At 48.3% G+C, this 14,155-nt stretch overlaps 1 long non-coding RNA gene across 1 annotated transcript; it reads left to right on the plus strand.

Moving 5' to 3' along the window:
- The first annotated feature begins 152 nt into the window (after nt 1-152).
- LOC116584081 lies at nt 153-5,046 on the plus strand. The gene is made up of 3 exons (XR_004283055.1): nt 153-255; nt 3,120-3,214; nt 4,533-5,046. It is a non-coding gene; the product is annotated as an uncharacterized LOC116584081 (long non-coding RNA).
- Nucleotides 5,047-14,155: the final 9,109 nt, after the last annotated feature.

Below are 14,155 nucleotides of genomic sequence, written 5' to 3' on the forward strand. Positions count from 1 at the left end.
AAATGGCATTAATTGAGTTATGTTTGTAATCATGTGTATGGAGAATGGAAGGGGTGGTAGGGACGATTGGAGACGGAGAGTAGCTACTCCTGAGAAAAACAAGGAGGTGAAACGGGCAGGATACAATGATTAATTGCCTATGAGTGGTGAGAAAGAAGGATGTACCAAAAATCACCCTCGGGTTTCCGGCATGAGCCGCTGGGTGGATGCAAGCACCGTTTACTGAGACGGAAGACGGAGGAGCCAGCGTTGAAGGTCGGTTTTGGATATGATGCATTTAAAAAGCCTGTGAGTCATTCCTGTAAGAGCTTGGTTTCAAGGGACCAAGAGAAGACAGTAGGCAGTGAAGGCAGGAGTGTCCCACTAGGTAAAATCCTGAGAATTACAATAAGAACCAAAAATTGTCTGCTGGATTTCGAAACCTGTCCGTTATTAAGGACTCCGGCAAGAGCAGTTTTCATGGAGGGTGGCAAAGAAGCCATCTAGATTGGAGTAAGGAACGAATGGAAGCAAGCAACGAAGACTTTGCATTGACAGGTTTCCTAGAACAGTTGTCTGTGAGAGAAGTAAAGAGACACCGAGGAAACAGAGCAGGAGCGTGGAGTCAAAGGGAGGATTTTAGGGGGCTGGTGTCGGTGCTAAGATGGGAGATGCTTGGTTATATCTGAATGCATGTAGATGTCACCTGCAAAGAAAAATAAAATAAAGTAATAAAGAAAAATAATGTGCTAGTCATGGTGGCGATCAACAATACCACACTATGGCACAAGGGTCCTGCAATATACAACAGGTCAGACACATAGAGCTCTTCCCACAGAAGCTCTTCATGGCAGGGGGGACCCTCCGACTGAAGATTCAGAGACCCAGGCTCAAGCCATCTTGTGAAGCCCTCCCTCCTCTTCAGTATCTGGGTTCCCCGCTTGCTGCGCCCCTTTTACCGAGTGAGCAGAAGGGAGAAGAAACCACCCCTGCTTCTTAAGTTGCTTGGTCAAGAAGTGACCCACATCCCTTCTGATCACATTATATTGACAAGAACTCATCATGCGGCCTGAGCTAAAGGCAAGGGAGGCTGGGGAACAGGGTGTCTGGCTGGCTGGCTGGCGACTTTCTAGCCACCACCACAGGCTGCGGAAGGAGAAGCCTGAATTTAGGAGGACGGTCATTCCAGCTGCCGGTAAGAACCAGCGGAGCACACTCTCTGAGGAGGCAGGACGGAGTGGGATCCAGAACACATGGGGATGAATTTGCCTTTGAAAGGAGGAGGGACAAACCCTTCATTGTGAGCGAGAAGGAAGACGAAAACCAGGGCTTGTGTTTTTACCACTGAGCACTGACAGCAAGTGCCCATTAGAAGAGCAGAATAAGGGTAATAGATGCTGAAACCTGGTTGTGCCCAAATGTGGAGCCCTCATCCTCTCATCCAGAATTTGGCTAAAGAATAAGGACTTTTCTGGCCACCTCCTTTAGCAAGAATTTTTACCAATATCCTAGAATATATGAGTAGGGTTGGCTGATTCTGGAGAAAGTTAAGATTAATTCCCTTGGGGGCTAGTCCCCACGATTTTTGACCTCTATCCTGATAGCCTAAAAGAAAAACTCGGAGAGAATGATGTTTTGTCTTAAAAATGAACACATTTGAAAACAGATTCAAAGGCTTTGCCCTCCCTTGAACGCAATAGCATAAAAACCAAACTGAAATCTTGCTGAGAGTAACCTGAGGCGGTTGCGGGGGACCAAATGAACAAGAGGAACAGGTGAACGAGAGCTCGCTGTCCTCGTTGGGGGAGCCGGGGAAGCCGCTCAGGACGGGGCAGGTGAGCCAGCTCGGGCACCGCAGCTGGAGGTGAAGCCCGCAGCACACATTCGGAAAGCCCCGCTACACTCAGCTGCACGACCTTGGCTTCTGGACAAGAGAGAACTTGTGACTGAAAGGGACACTCCAAAAAGAATTTCAATGAGGCACAACTTGAGGAAAAACAATAAGTTGCCCAGATTGCTTGGATCCTGGACAGAGGGCTTGGCATGTGGACTGAATGTCGTGGACCCAGAACACAGCCTTGATTGGTGGCTGTGGAGTCTGCTGCCCACGTGGTCCCCTCGGGCTGGCGTCCTGGTGAATGCTCTTTGGTGAGCGCCAATGCCCGCTCCTCTGTTGGCTGTTTTTTCCTCCTTACAAATGATTCCCACAGAATCTTTCCCACCCTGGGCACTGTGGTGTTCTTTGCTAAGATGTCATCATAGTTTGGCTTTGTACACAACTTTCCTTCGAGATGCACAACACTGATGGTACAAATATAAAATGGCTTGACCCTTTGGAGAATTATTCGGCAGCCCCTTACAATGGTAAACCCACAGCCACCCTGGCACCTAAGCGTGCCATTCTTCAGCAGTTACCAAAGGGCAACGAAAACATATGCTAACACAAACTTTCCTAAAATGTTCATAGCAGCCTTACTCATAAAAGCCAGAAGCTAGACATCACCTAAATGTCCACCAACAGGAGATTGGATGAGCAGATGGTGGTACATCCATACAGTGGATTACTTCTGGACAATAAAAAGGAATGTACTGGGGTGCCTGGGTGGCTCAGTGGTTAAGCGTCTGCCTTCAGCTCAGATCATGATCCTGGAGTCCTGGGATTGAGCCCCACATTGGGCTCCCTGATCTGCCAGAAGCCTGCTTCTTCCTCTCCCACTCCCCCTGCCTGTGTTCCCTCTCTCACTGTGTCTTTCTCTGTCAAATAAATAGATAAAATCTTCAAAAAAAAAAAAAAAAGGAAGGTACTACTGATAAAAGCGTGAATCTCAAAAGTAGTATGTTGAGTGAAGAAAGCCATACACACACACACACACACACACACACACACACAGAGTCATACAGCATGCTTCTGGGCTGACAAAAGTCTTCCATATCTTGTTTGGAGTAATGGTTGCACGGATTTATAAAGTTGTTGAAACCCATCCAACTGAACATTTAAGATCAATGTTGTTTATCGAATTTAAATTAGACCTCAATAAAAATAAATAATCTTTCTGTGAGAAATGCTATTAGCAGACCCTTACATATTCTCAGGTGTCAAGTGCTTGAAAATAAGCTTCCTGTCCTGTCTCATCCCGTAGGATGGTGCATGAGATAAATCCCAGAAGAACTGAAAGGCAAACACAACAAAGGTACAAGACCAAATGCAGCTGAACCGAACCAAGAAAGTAACCGGGTAAGTCCTGGAGCCCTGCCAGGTGGCACTGAGGTTAAACCGTGCGGGCTGTTTGACCAACAACAGACAGCTCTTCTCATGTGGCCTGGAAAGAGGTCAGTGCTAACTCCGCTTTGTTGGCTCCTGGAGTTTACTCAGAATTTAGCAGGAGTTGACCCCATAGTCTTTTGTGTAGTCATCATGAACTACGGATTCGGCATCTGGTGAGAACCTGCCTCCCGGTTCACAGACCGGAGAGAAGAGTCCCTTCCCTGAATTCCTGTTGTGTTCTTAGCCGCACCGTACAACAGCGTTTATTTTTATGCTGATCTAGTCTTTATGAGGCAGCCAGTATAACGAAGTGGTTAAAAGCATGATCTTTGCAGTCAGAGACCTGGGTGCAAATTCTGTGACTTATTATCTGTCTAAATTTGGACAATGCACTCAACATCCCTAAGGTTCAGTAACATTTTGTGCTCGACGGGGTCGTTTCCCAGAGGGAAGGCTGAAGAGGAATGTACTCACCAAACGTACCACTCGGCTTCACCCTCTTGGCAGGAGTGGTAGGTTGGTAGGGAAGAGCAGGGATGTTGTGCTAAAAGCAAGAAAACATCAGCAGTGGGGACACGGCATTCTCCCCCAGGCATGTGTATGCAATCTCGTCATTTTCAAAGCCTGTCTGTCCGTCCGTGTTACCTACTGCGAAACAGGTGCTACTATACACACTTTATAAATACAGAAAATGAGGATCAAGATCTGTATCTATACCAGCATAAAGCTGACAACAAGCAGCTACAGCTTCTATGAGTAAACAAAGGGCTTTCAGTCATTTTAATGTAACATCTACGATGGGCAAATATTTTTCTTTTTTTACTGAAAAATTAAATATATAAAAATTCCATCAGTACACCCTTTGGTAATTTTTTTTTAGATGTTATTTATTTATTTGACAGACAGAGATCACAAGTAGACAGAGAGGCAGGCGGGGGCGGGGGCGGGGGGGGGGGGGTGAGCAGGCTCCCTGCTGAGCAGAGAGCCCGATGTGGGGCTCGATCCTAGGACCCTGGGATCATGACCTGAGCTGAAGGCAGAAGCTTAACCCACTGAGCCACCAGGTGCCCCCACTTTGGTAAATTTTGACAAGTGGAACATACACAGTCGTCACCACCCAAATTAAAAAACACACAATCAGCATATCCAAAGACCAGGCTCTGTCTCCGCCTCATGCCCTCTCTAGTCGACAGAACGACCCCTCAAAAATGACTGGATTTCGACTTCTGCTGTAGACTGCATGTTTCTGTCCTCCTCCTAATCTGTGTGCTGCAAACCTGCTCCCCAGGGTGGCGGGATCTGGAGGCAGGCCTCTTGGAGCTGACTGGCCTGAACGCCCTTCCACGGGAGGCCCCAGGGAGCACCTTGTTCCCTCCGCCACGCGGGGACACAGCAAGAAGACGCGTCCCTGAACCGGGAAGCAGGTTCTCACCAGCCCGTGACTCTGGGGGTCCCCCAGCCTTGGACTCCGCAGCCTCCAGAACCGTGAGAACGAAGTGGTTCTTGCTTCGGCCACCGAGTCGGCGGTGCTGGGCGGCCCGAACCACTGAGACAACATCCAACACCCCATTCGGAGGTGCCTGTGTGTGACCCGCACACACATGAAGGCACCGGGAGTCACACGTGAGCACTCTTCTGTGTCCGTTGATTTCCTCACTCGTGTGGTCGTGACGGCTGCGTCCTCGCTGCTGGTCGGTCTCCCGCTGCAGGACAGGCGCGGGGGTCCGTCCACCCCCACTAGAGGGCGTTGGGGGAGCGCCCAGTGCAGACAGTCACGATTCGTGCAGCGGGTGGCACGGGGTCTGCGGGTGGTACCGGATCTGCGGGGGGCACCGGGTCTGCGGGTGGCACCGGGTCTGCAGGTGACACCGGGTCTGCGGGGGGCACGGGGTCTGCGGGGAGCACCGGGTCTGCGGGTGGCACGGGGTCTGCGGGTGGCACCGGGTCTGCGGGGGGCACCGGGTCTGCGGGTGGCACCGGATCTGCGGGGGGCACCGGGTCTGCGGGGGGCACCGGGTCTGCGGGTGACACCGGGTCTGCGGGTGACACCGGGTCTGCGGGGGGCACCGGATCTGCGGGGAGCACGGGGTCTGCGGGGGGCACCGGGCCTGCGGGGGGCACCGGGTCTGCGGGGGGCACCGGGTCTGCGGGGGGCACGGGGTCTGCGGGGGGCACCGGGTCTGCGGGGGGCACGGGGTCTGCGGGGGGCACCGGGTCTGCGGGTGGCACCGGGTCTGCGGGGGGCACCGGGTCTGCGGGGGGCACGGGGTCTGCGGGGGGCACCGGGTCTGCGGGGGGCACGGGGTCTGCGGGGGGCACCGGATCTGCGGGGAGCACGGGGTCTGCGGGGGGCACCGGGCCTGCGGGGGGCACCGGGTCTGCGGGGGGCACGGGGTCTGCGGGGGGCACCGGGTCTGCGGGGGGCACGGGGTCTGCGGGGGGCACCGGGTCTGCGGGTGGCACCGGGTCTGCGGGGGGCACCGGGTCTGCGGGGGGCACGGGGTCTGCGGGGGGCACCGGGCCTGCGGGTGGCCGAATCCGCGTGCTTCCGTGTGTGGCGCGGCCGGGCGCGGGCTGGGAGCGTGTCCCGCTGGCGCAGGCCCTGCCGGACCCTTGTTCCCGCGCCTGTTTCCTCCCGTCATTTCGGATGACGCTGGGGCATGGCTCGCCTCCGTTTTGATTTCAGTACCAGTTGTTGACAGCTCGTCCGTCCGTCCGTCCTTCCTCTCTCTCTCTCTCTGACGGAAGCTTGAATTTGCTTTCCTTTCCACTGTGGCTGAGACACTGTCCTCCAGTTTCTTCTTTTTACTTAAAACTGCCCATCCCAGGGGATCGAGGTGGGCACGGACTGCATGGAGCCCGGGGTCCGTATGGTGAGGGTCGCAACATAATCAAAAAGAATTTATTTACAAAACTTGCCCGTCCTGCAGGAGACTCTGACAGTTCTTTCTTGTCTCCTCCGGCTCATCTTTCCTGTTTTCTTTCCCCAGTTGTGGCTTTCTGTCCCTCCGACCTTCACAGGCCCCTTGAGGTCCACTCCTCTGGGTGACTCTGCAACACTCCTCAGAGCACCCAGGCCTGTGGATCTAAACCTTCCACAGACCCTCCGAGACCCTGGGTTCTGTTTTCTCCCCTCTCTAGTCTAGTCTCCTCCATGCCCATCCCGGGAACTGTTCTAGTCCTTCTCCAGTCGGCCAGGCCCCCAAAACTCCCAGGTATCATGAACAGTTCACCTCTCCTGAGAGTTTACGGTAGCCAGAAAGTTCACAATATCCCTACATCCCACACAAAAATCCTACACTTTACGGATGAGGACATGGGGACACAGTTAAGCAAATCTCCCAGTTCAAACCATCAGTAACTGACAGAAGCAGGATTCAAACAGCTCATCGAAGCCCAGAGTGTGTGCCCTTAAGACTTTGGTGAATTTATGAAGCTACAAAAATCCTACAGCCTATTGTCCGTTCCACTCATCTGATGGTTATATCTGTGTCCTTGTATCCTTGGCCGTCCTTTCATTCCCAGCACCATGATTTTGAACCTTTAGGATCTCTTACCTGATCCTGTAGGGCACTTAAAGAGTAGAAATACTGACTACAAAGGAGATAAAAGCAAAAACATCAACTCCCATGTGAGAAAGACTACCACAAAGTGGAGAGACAGATGACAAGCCAGAGGACAAGCAGAACAGACGACAAAGACTTAATATCTTACTACAAAGCCCTTCTATAAATCCATAAGGAAAAGGCAGCAACCTATTAGTGAAATAATTTTTTGAAGGATAACATAAGAGTAAAGCACGCAATTCCCATTAGTGGAGATGACTAACTCTAAAAGATTTTACTTCACTGGTAATCGAATGAATGAGAAGTAAAATGATTTTTCACTTTTTTAAAGATTTTATTTATTTATTTGTGATTGAAAGAGAGAGAGGTCCATTGACAGAGAGCACCAGCCTGGAGGAGAGGGAGAAGCAGGCTCTCTGCTGTGCTATGAGCTCCATGCGGGGCTTGAGCCCAGGACCTCAGGATGACGACCTGAGACAAAGGCAGATGCTTAAACCGACTGAGCTACCCAGGCCCCCCTGATTTTTTACTTTTAACAGAGGCGGCCTGGCCAGAAGAGCATAACCCACCGTCAGGGGGTTGGGACTCCGATGGAGAGGAGGCCCCACAGCTCTGTGTGTGGGAAGACTAAGGGTCCTCACTCCACACCCCATCTTCTCTTCTTTGGGACTTAGTGTCCCGCCGTTATGTAGGTAAAGTTCCTGGGGTCTGGCCCAACCCCAGTGAGTGTGGGTCCTGCTCTCGGGGTGTCCTCATGTCTGTTTCACTTAAACATAAGGATGTATCTGCAAATCTATTAATGCGAAAGCATATACTTTATACTTTCTTCATGCTCTCCTATACCATTTATCTATTTATTTTGGAAGGACTAAGTGTTAGTCGTAGCCTTTCTTAAAGAAAGCAATCTATGACTTGGGAAAACAAGAGTGTGTATCGCCCATTCTGGGAGGCAATGTCAAGTTTCAGCCTCACTGGAGTCTAACAGTAGGGATTCAACAGTTTGGGGGCAAAGAGCTACATTTCTAACAAGCCATTTATCATTCACTCAATCTTTCTTATAAACTGAGTTTTCTGACAGAGTATTTCTGGTGTCAGTTAGTCATGTCTGGACTTGGTTATCAGGACCCAGTCAATGTTGCTTCCCTTCCTCTCCTTTTGTGCAGAGGATACAGGAGGGCCTACAAATCAGCCCTCTAGGCTTGCCTGCAGGATTGCCTGTCCCGCCTAGATCCCAGCCGGACCGCGTGCATCTCGGCCTCGGCCGGTCGGGTGCCCAGCCTCCTAGATGACCTATTAAAAATCTGCATTCCAAAAAAAAAAAAAAAATCTGCATTCCATGCTGATGCAACACCTGGCAGAGATCTCACTGTGACCTCAGACCCCGGCCGCCTCCCCTCTGACTCCTCCTGGCTTCTCCACTTCCAACCGTGAGTTTTCTAGTCTTCAGAGTAGACTCCTTGGATAAACAACATCGTCCGTGGTCTACTGAGTGTTTTTTTTTTTTTTTTTTTTTTTTTTTTGGTCTACTGAGTGTTTACAGATGCCAGGATCGACACGTCTTTTATCGTAATCCTCCCAACAATATTTTTGGATAAATATAATTACTCCTTTACAGATGAAACACACAAGGGACATCAAGAAGAGCACGGCCAGGATGCAAAGTCACATCTGTCCACATCTGTCTAGCTTTCTTCCCACCGGGAATCTTTCTCCCCTCAGCTTTTCCTTTGCCAGGAGAAACCGCTGACTTTGCTCCCTGCTAAAGGCTGAATCGCAAACACCACTAGGTGATTTGCTCTCTCTTCTGATGGTGCCCGAGAGAACCGTGAACAGTTTCCTTGCATTGTTCTCTGCTTAAATACTTGTAGGCTCAGACCTGCCCACTAGTCACTTCCTGAGTGTTCACTCTCAACACCTGTCCGTCCAGAGCAACCCCATGAAAAGACCCCCCCACCCCCCTTCTCTCCTAAGGTCCAGCATCCCATCTGTTTCAAGCTTGAGTGACAAGATACTCTGGGCTTCTCCTGATGGAAGACTTGGCCGTACCCAAGTGTGTTTGTATTTTAACAGAACAGTATATCTAAGCAAATCTCTAACACAAGAAATTTTTTTTTTAATTTTTTTAAGATTCCTTTCTTTCTTTAATTTTATTTTTTGAGGAGAGACGGGACCGGGTGCGGACAGGACCTAGAGTGGACAGAACCTCATGCAGACTGGACGGAGTGTAGACAGACCTAGACGAGGATCCTGGCTCGTCCCGGATCGGCGCCGGTTGAGGCCGCCGCCCTCGGTGCCCGCAGCCCCCAGCAGGAGCAAACGGAAGGCGGGTCCGAAAGAGGAGGGAACCGGGAAGCGAAGCACAAGGAGCCAACGCTGGGGTCGGTGCATCGCAGCAAGACGGCGGGACCCGAGCTGGCCGTGTCCGGGTCCCAGGTCTGCTCCGGGGAAGATGGGTTATGGTTATGGATAAACGAGCTGCTGCCCAAATTCTCACCCCCGGGGCAGGCCTGGACGAGCACTTGACTCTGGGCATAGCAACGGAGCTTGAAACTCATACTTCTAAAACTCCAATGTGGCCTTTTACCTTGTATCCCACCTCCAGTTACCAAGATTTTTTTTTTTAATTTCACTTAAAAAATAAATAGGACCTTTTCCTACCCATCCCAGCAAGGTCAGCGTCTCTTAAGAACGTATTCTTGTTTTCACTGCTGTTACTTTAAACATCTTCATGGATCGAGTGTATCAGATATTAATTACTTCTTCTGATTTAATTAACATGCATCAAATGATACTCAGAAACCCCAGTGGAAATTTGAGAAATTTTGTTTCAGAATATGACTTAGATGGGTTTTTTTCTCCACGAGGTATTAGCTATACTGTTGATCGAGACTGTGGCCTGGGGAAGAGAAATGGTGTTATTAAACAAACAAGGACAGTACAGACAGGAGGTCTGTCAGAGTTTGACAAAACAACTATGGAAATTATCTTTACATTTTTTATTTAAAGGGAAAAATTTTTTACTGAAAGCTATAAAGAGAGAAATATTTCCTGTAATCCCAAGTACCGTTATTTTATATTTTATTATATAGCTATTCAACATTAGCTAAATAGGTACATTTTATAAGAAATCTCAGATTATCAAAAGCCATAAACTGGTAACACTGAGCGAAGCTGGAGAGCGGTGACGCGGACAAGGAGAGCGAGAGAAAAGTTTCATTCCGGAAATACTACTTGCACCGTTAGGTTTTGCCGTTTATGAATATATCTCCTATTTTAAAAAGATCACATTTAAACTTAAAACCAAGATTTAAAAAAATATTTTAATGGAAACAGAAAGCTGTAGACTTACAGTAGAACGGGCTTTTTTTCTGTAGTAATTCTAGTCTATTCTATAATAATTTCAATAATTACTGTGTCTTTACAGCCGCAAGTGTATCTGGTTACTGCAGCTTTAAAAAAAAACGGCGGATCAAGAAGTACAAGAACAAACACAGGCTCTTCCTTCCTTGCTCTTTACCCCACATAGTCCGAACCCTCTGGAGTCCCACCACTTCTGCCGTGCACTTCTGTTCGCTGCTCCTTCCGAAGTAGCCAGGATGAGCGGCTGCTCCCTCTGTTCTCATGATGCTAGTTCTGATCAGTGCTAGTTATTACTAAGCGGTTCATATAAACTATGTTCCACGATTAGGAAATTAGGAAATCCAGTTCTTGTTATGGACACTAGCTATAGGAGACATAATTGCCCAAATTATTTTTCTAAACGATTTTTCCAGGTGTGTATACACATATTTTTACATAGAAGTTATTTTTGTTTTGCTTTATTGTTACCCCAAAAAAGCATCACAATAAATATACTACTTTCTACATTTTTTTAAACCCCACAATGCATCAGAACTCTTTCACCATAATGTAGGTCTACTCCATCTTTTTAATTCATCAAATCCCATTTTGTCTACCCACAATAATAGTTTAATTAATCCCCTGGAGATGTGTATTTTCTTTTGAAGAAATTAATACTGCAGGAATTAGCTTCTTTCATTACACAGGGACGTTCTATCTTTTCAGTGATAGTACATGAACTACTAAAACAGATGTCACTTCATTATCATTTAAAGATAGACACTCCGGCCAGTGAAGGTGGAGATCCCAAAGGTCGAAGCAACCCTGGGAGATGACTGCCTTTGCTGAAGCTGTGACAAACCCAGGGGCCCCTGAGGTCCACCCGGGGCGGGCAGGCATTGGGCATGACTCAGCATTCTCAGACCTTCATTTAATCAAGGGCACGGCATTGTGCTAAGGAAGAGGGAGGGAAACTAAACTGGGTCACTCTAATGGCCCGGGGCACTTACAATCCAGCAGGGAAATACACATGCGTAAGGCAGGCCAAAACAAGTGAGATACAAGAAAGACTAGTATGTAAGATCAAAAAAGTAAATAAACAGAAGCGTTCTGGGAAACACAGAAGAGCAGATTAGGTTAGGCTGGGGAAGGTGGCCGTGGAGCTGCTCCCACAGCAGCAGGTGGGATTGCAATCCCGAGAAGAGGGAAGAGGCAGGCTGGCCGCAGTTACAAGTCCAGGCTGTTGACACTGGCTTGATGCAAGCGGCTCCGGGCTGTAAGGCCTCTCTCCTGTTTTCACTCGGTCCCCTTCAGTTCTCTCCTCCTGAGGCTGCTGTGTTTCTGGGCACACCCAGAGGATCTTCAGACTTTACAAACCGGTTGTGCAGAGCCTGGCGTTTCAATAAGAAACAAAGTGCTGAGTAACAACGTGAAGTCAGTCCGTTGCTTGCCAAGAGCTGGGAGGCCTGGGTGGTTTCCCAATCTTAAAGAGGCAGAAAAATACTAAAGCCAGACTCACAGGGAAAACCCTGGATGGATTTACCAAACCAGAAGATGCTGTGCTCTCGATTTAGAGCGTCAGCCCCGCCTGTGTGAGGACTCTTGCCCGCTCCCAGGCCAGGTGGTTGAATGCCCCTCTTGATCATTCCGCCTTCTTCCGGGACAGACTAACAAATCCCCACATGGCTCACTTTTGTGAAGAATCGTTCATGGCCCATAGAGCAGAGATCATTTTCCGTCAGTCCTGGGTCAAAGAGGAAAAGTTGAAGAGATCGCAACGGGAAATAATCTCCTATGAAGAATTCAGAGTATAAGTGAACAACTGTGTGGCACAAAGGACGAGTTTGAGGTGTCCCGGAAACAATAGGGTCCCCTGCCAGCTCCCACGGTGAAACCCCAGGCTGGTGGTAGGCAGCCGCGCCCCACAGGAGATCACACCTGGACCATCACACCCGTGTCCCAAGTGTGCCAGCTCAGCGAGCATTCAGCATCCAGGGGCCTTTTGTCTGATGACTCATGCTTGACCACTTGTTCTAGGAACAGGGTAGTAAATGCTTGGGAGACCTCGTGGAGTCTATAACTGAAATGACGGAGCAACCCAAGGAGGACTGAGGCCAACTCAGGAATTTATTTTAATCTTTGCTTAAAATTAAAAAATTTTTAAAACATAATTATAAAAATCGTATCTACTAATGGCATATTTGGAAAATCAGAAATATATAGCATAGGAAGAAGCCACCACTGACAAATATTGATTGTATTTATTTTCATTCTGTGTCCTCTGTACACACAAATGCATAAAATTAAGATCAGATGTTGCATACATTGTTTTATGTTAGTTTTTTTGTAAATTAAGCTATAGTCCTTTCCCATGTGATGAAGTATTGTTATAAACATCGTTTTTAATGGCCGTATAATATCATATTCTATAACTATAGATGACAATTTCTTTAAACATTGCACTTCCTGGGACTTACATTGTTTCCAGGATTTTTTATTTTTATAAATAACACTGTGATAAATATCTGTACATATAAATATTTTACAATAATCAAATATATTTCCTGAGAATTCATGTCAAGAAGTAGACTTCCTGAGTAAAAGAGTAGGCTCAAATATTTTTAAATTTATTTATTTTAGAGAGAAGGAGCATGTATGTGAGTGGGGAGAGAGGCAGAGGGAGAGAATCTTCAGGCTGACTCCCCCTGAGTGTGGAGCCCCATATGGGGCTCTGTCTCATGACCCAGGAGATCACAACCTGAACTGAAACCAAGAGTTGGACGTTCAACCAACTGAGCCACCCAGGCACCTCTCTAATATTTTATTTTCGTTCTAAACAGATAAAGCATGCTGTATGAGCAATGTATCTCGAAGGCTGCCCATCTGGCAGATCTCTCTGAATCACTCTGTGGGTGAGTCAGGGATTCTAAGCTCTTACTCAGTAGTTTTATTTTGTACATTTTACCTATAGTCCCTGGACCTTCCTCACGCCCTACCCAAGGCTCCAGTCTACCAGTGTTCTCCCATAGCTGATCACCTTTTTCACTTGAAGGATTTTAAAACTACTCGACTCTGGTTCCCTCTTCTTCTTCCTGGCACTTCACATCCAAATGATTTGAAGGAACGGGTTCTCTGAGCCATGGAATTAAACTCTCTATTTACTGATCTTACCACCTGCCTGTCTCTACACGTCCATATTTGTCTTCTCTCCTTTAAATATCATGCAGAGGTTGTCAACACCCAAATTAATACTCTGGCTCAAATTTCCACACTGTGCTCTGGCTGGAAATCCAGTCGCCTCCAGGACAGCTCAATGTGGATGTCTAATGAGCATCTCAAACTTAGCACGTCTAATACCAAACTGCTGATCTTTCCTGCACCTGTTTTTCCTGTTGTTTCCTGCGTATAAGTCAATGACAAAACCGCCCTTTCACTTTCTTGTGCCAAAAGTCCTTGGAGTAGTTTTTCTCTGCCTCCCACACCCCACATCCGATCCGTCAGCAGATATTTGCTTCCTTTTTGACTGGATTACCGCGATGATCTCCTCACTGGTCTCACGGATTTTCAGTCTATTTCTCAGTACAATAGTCAGAATGGTCCTATTAAAACATAAGTCAGATCACGTGACCTCCCTGCTCAACCCCAGCAAAGGCTTCCATTTCACGTAGAGTAGAAGACAAAGTCTTTATAACGCCCAGACGCAATCTGCCCCCACCTGCCTCTGCACTCATCTTACTTCGTGTTCTACTGTTTTCTCCTTTGTTCTCTGGCTTTCTAGCTATTCCTGGAACATTCCAGGCGCTTTCCTTTCCCAGGGTCCGTGTACTTGCCACGCCTCCTACCTTCCTCCCAGATTTCTGTAGGACTCACTCCCTATCTCCTTCAGGTCTTCCGACATGACCTTTCCTGACTATAATGTTTTAATTTCCAACTCCTGCCCCAACACTCCGTAGCCTCTTTCCTACCTTAATTTTCTCTGTCACCAATAGACCGTGTTTATTGGGCT

This window comes from Mustela erminea, chromosome 2 (assembly GCF_009829155.1).
Source record: "Mustela erminea isolate mMusErm1 chromosome 2, mMusErm1.Pri, whole genome shotgun sequence".
Classification (NCBI taxonomy): Eukaryota; Metazoa; Chordata; class Mammalia; order Carnivora; family Mustelidae; genus Mustela; species Mustela erminea.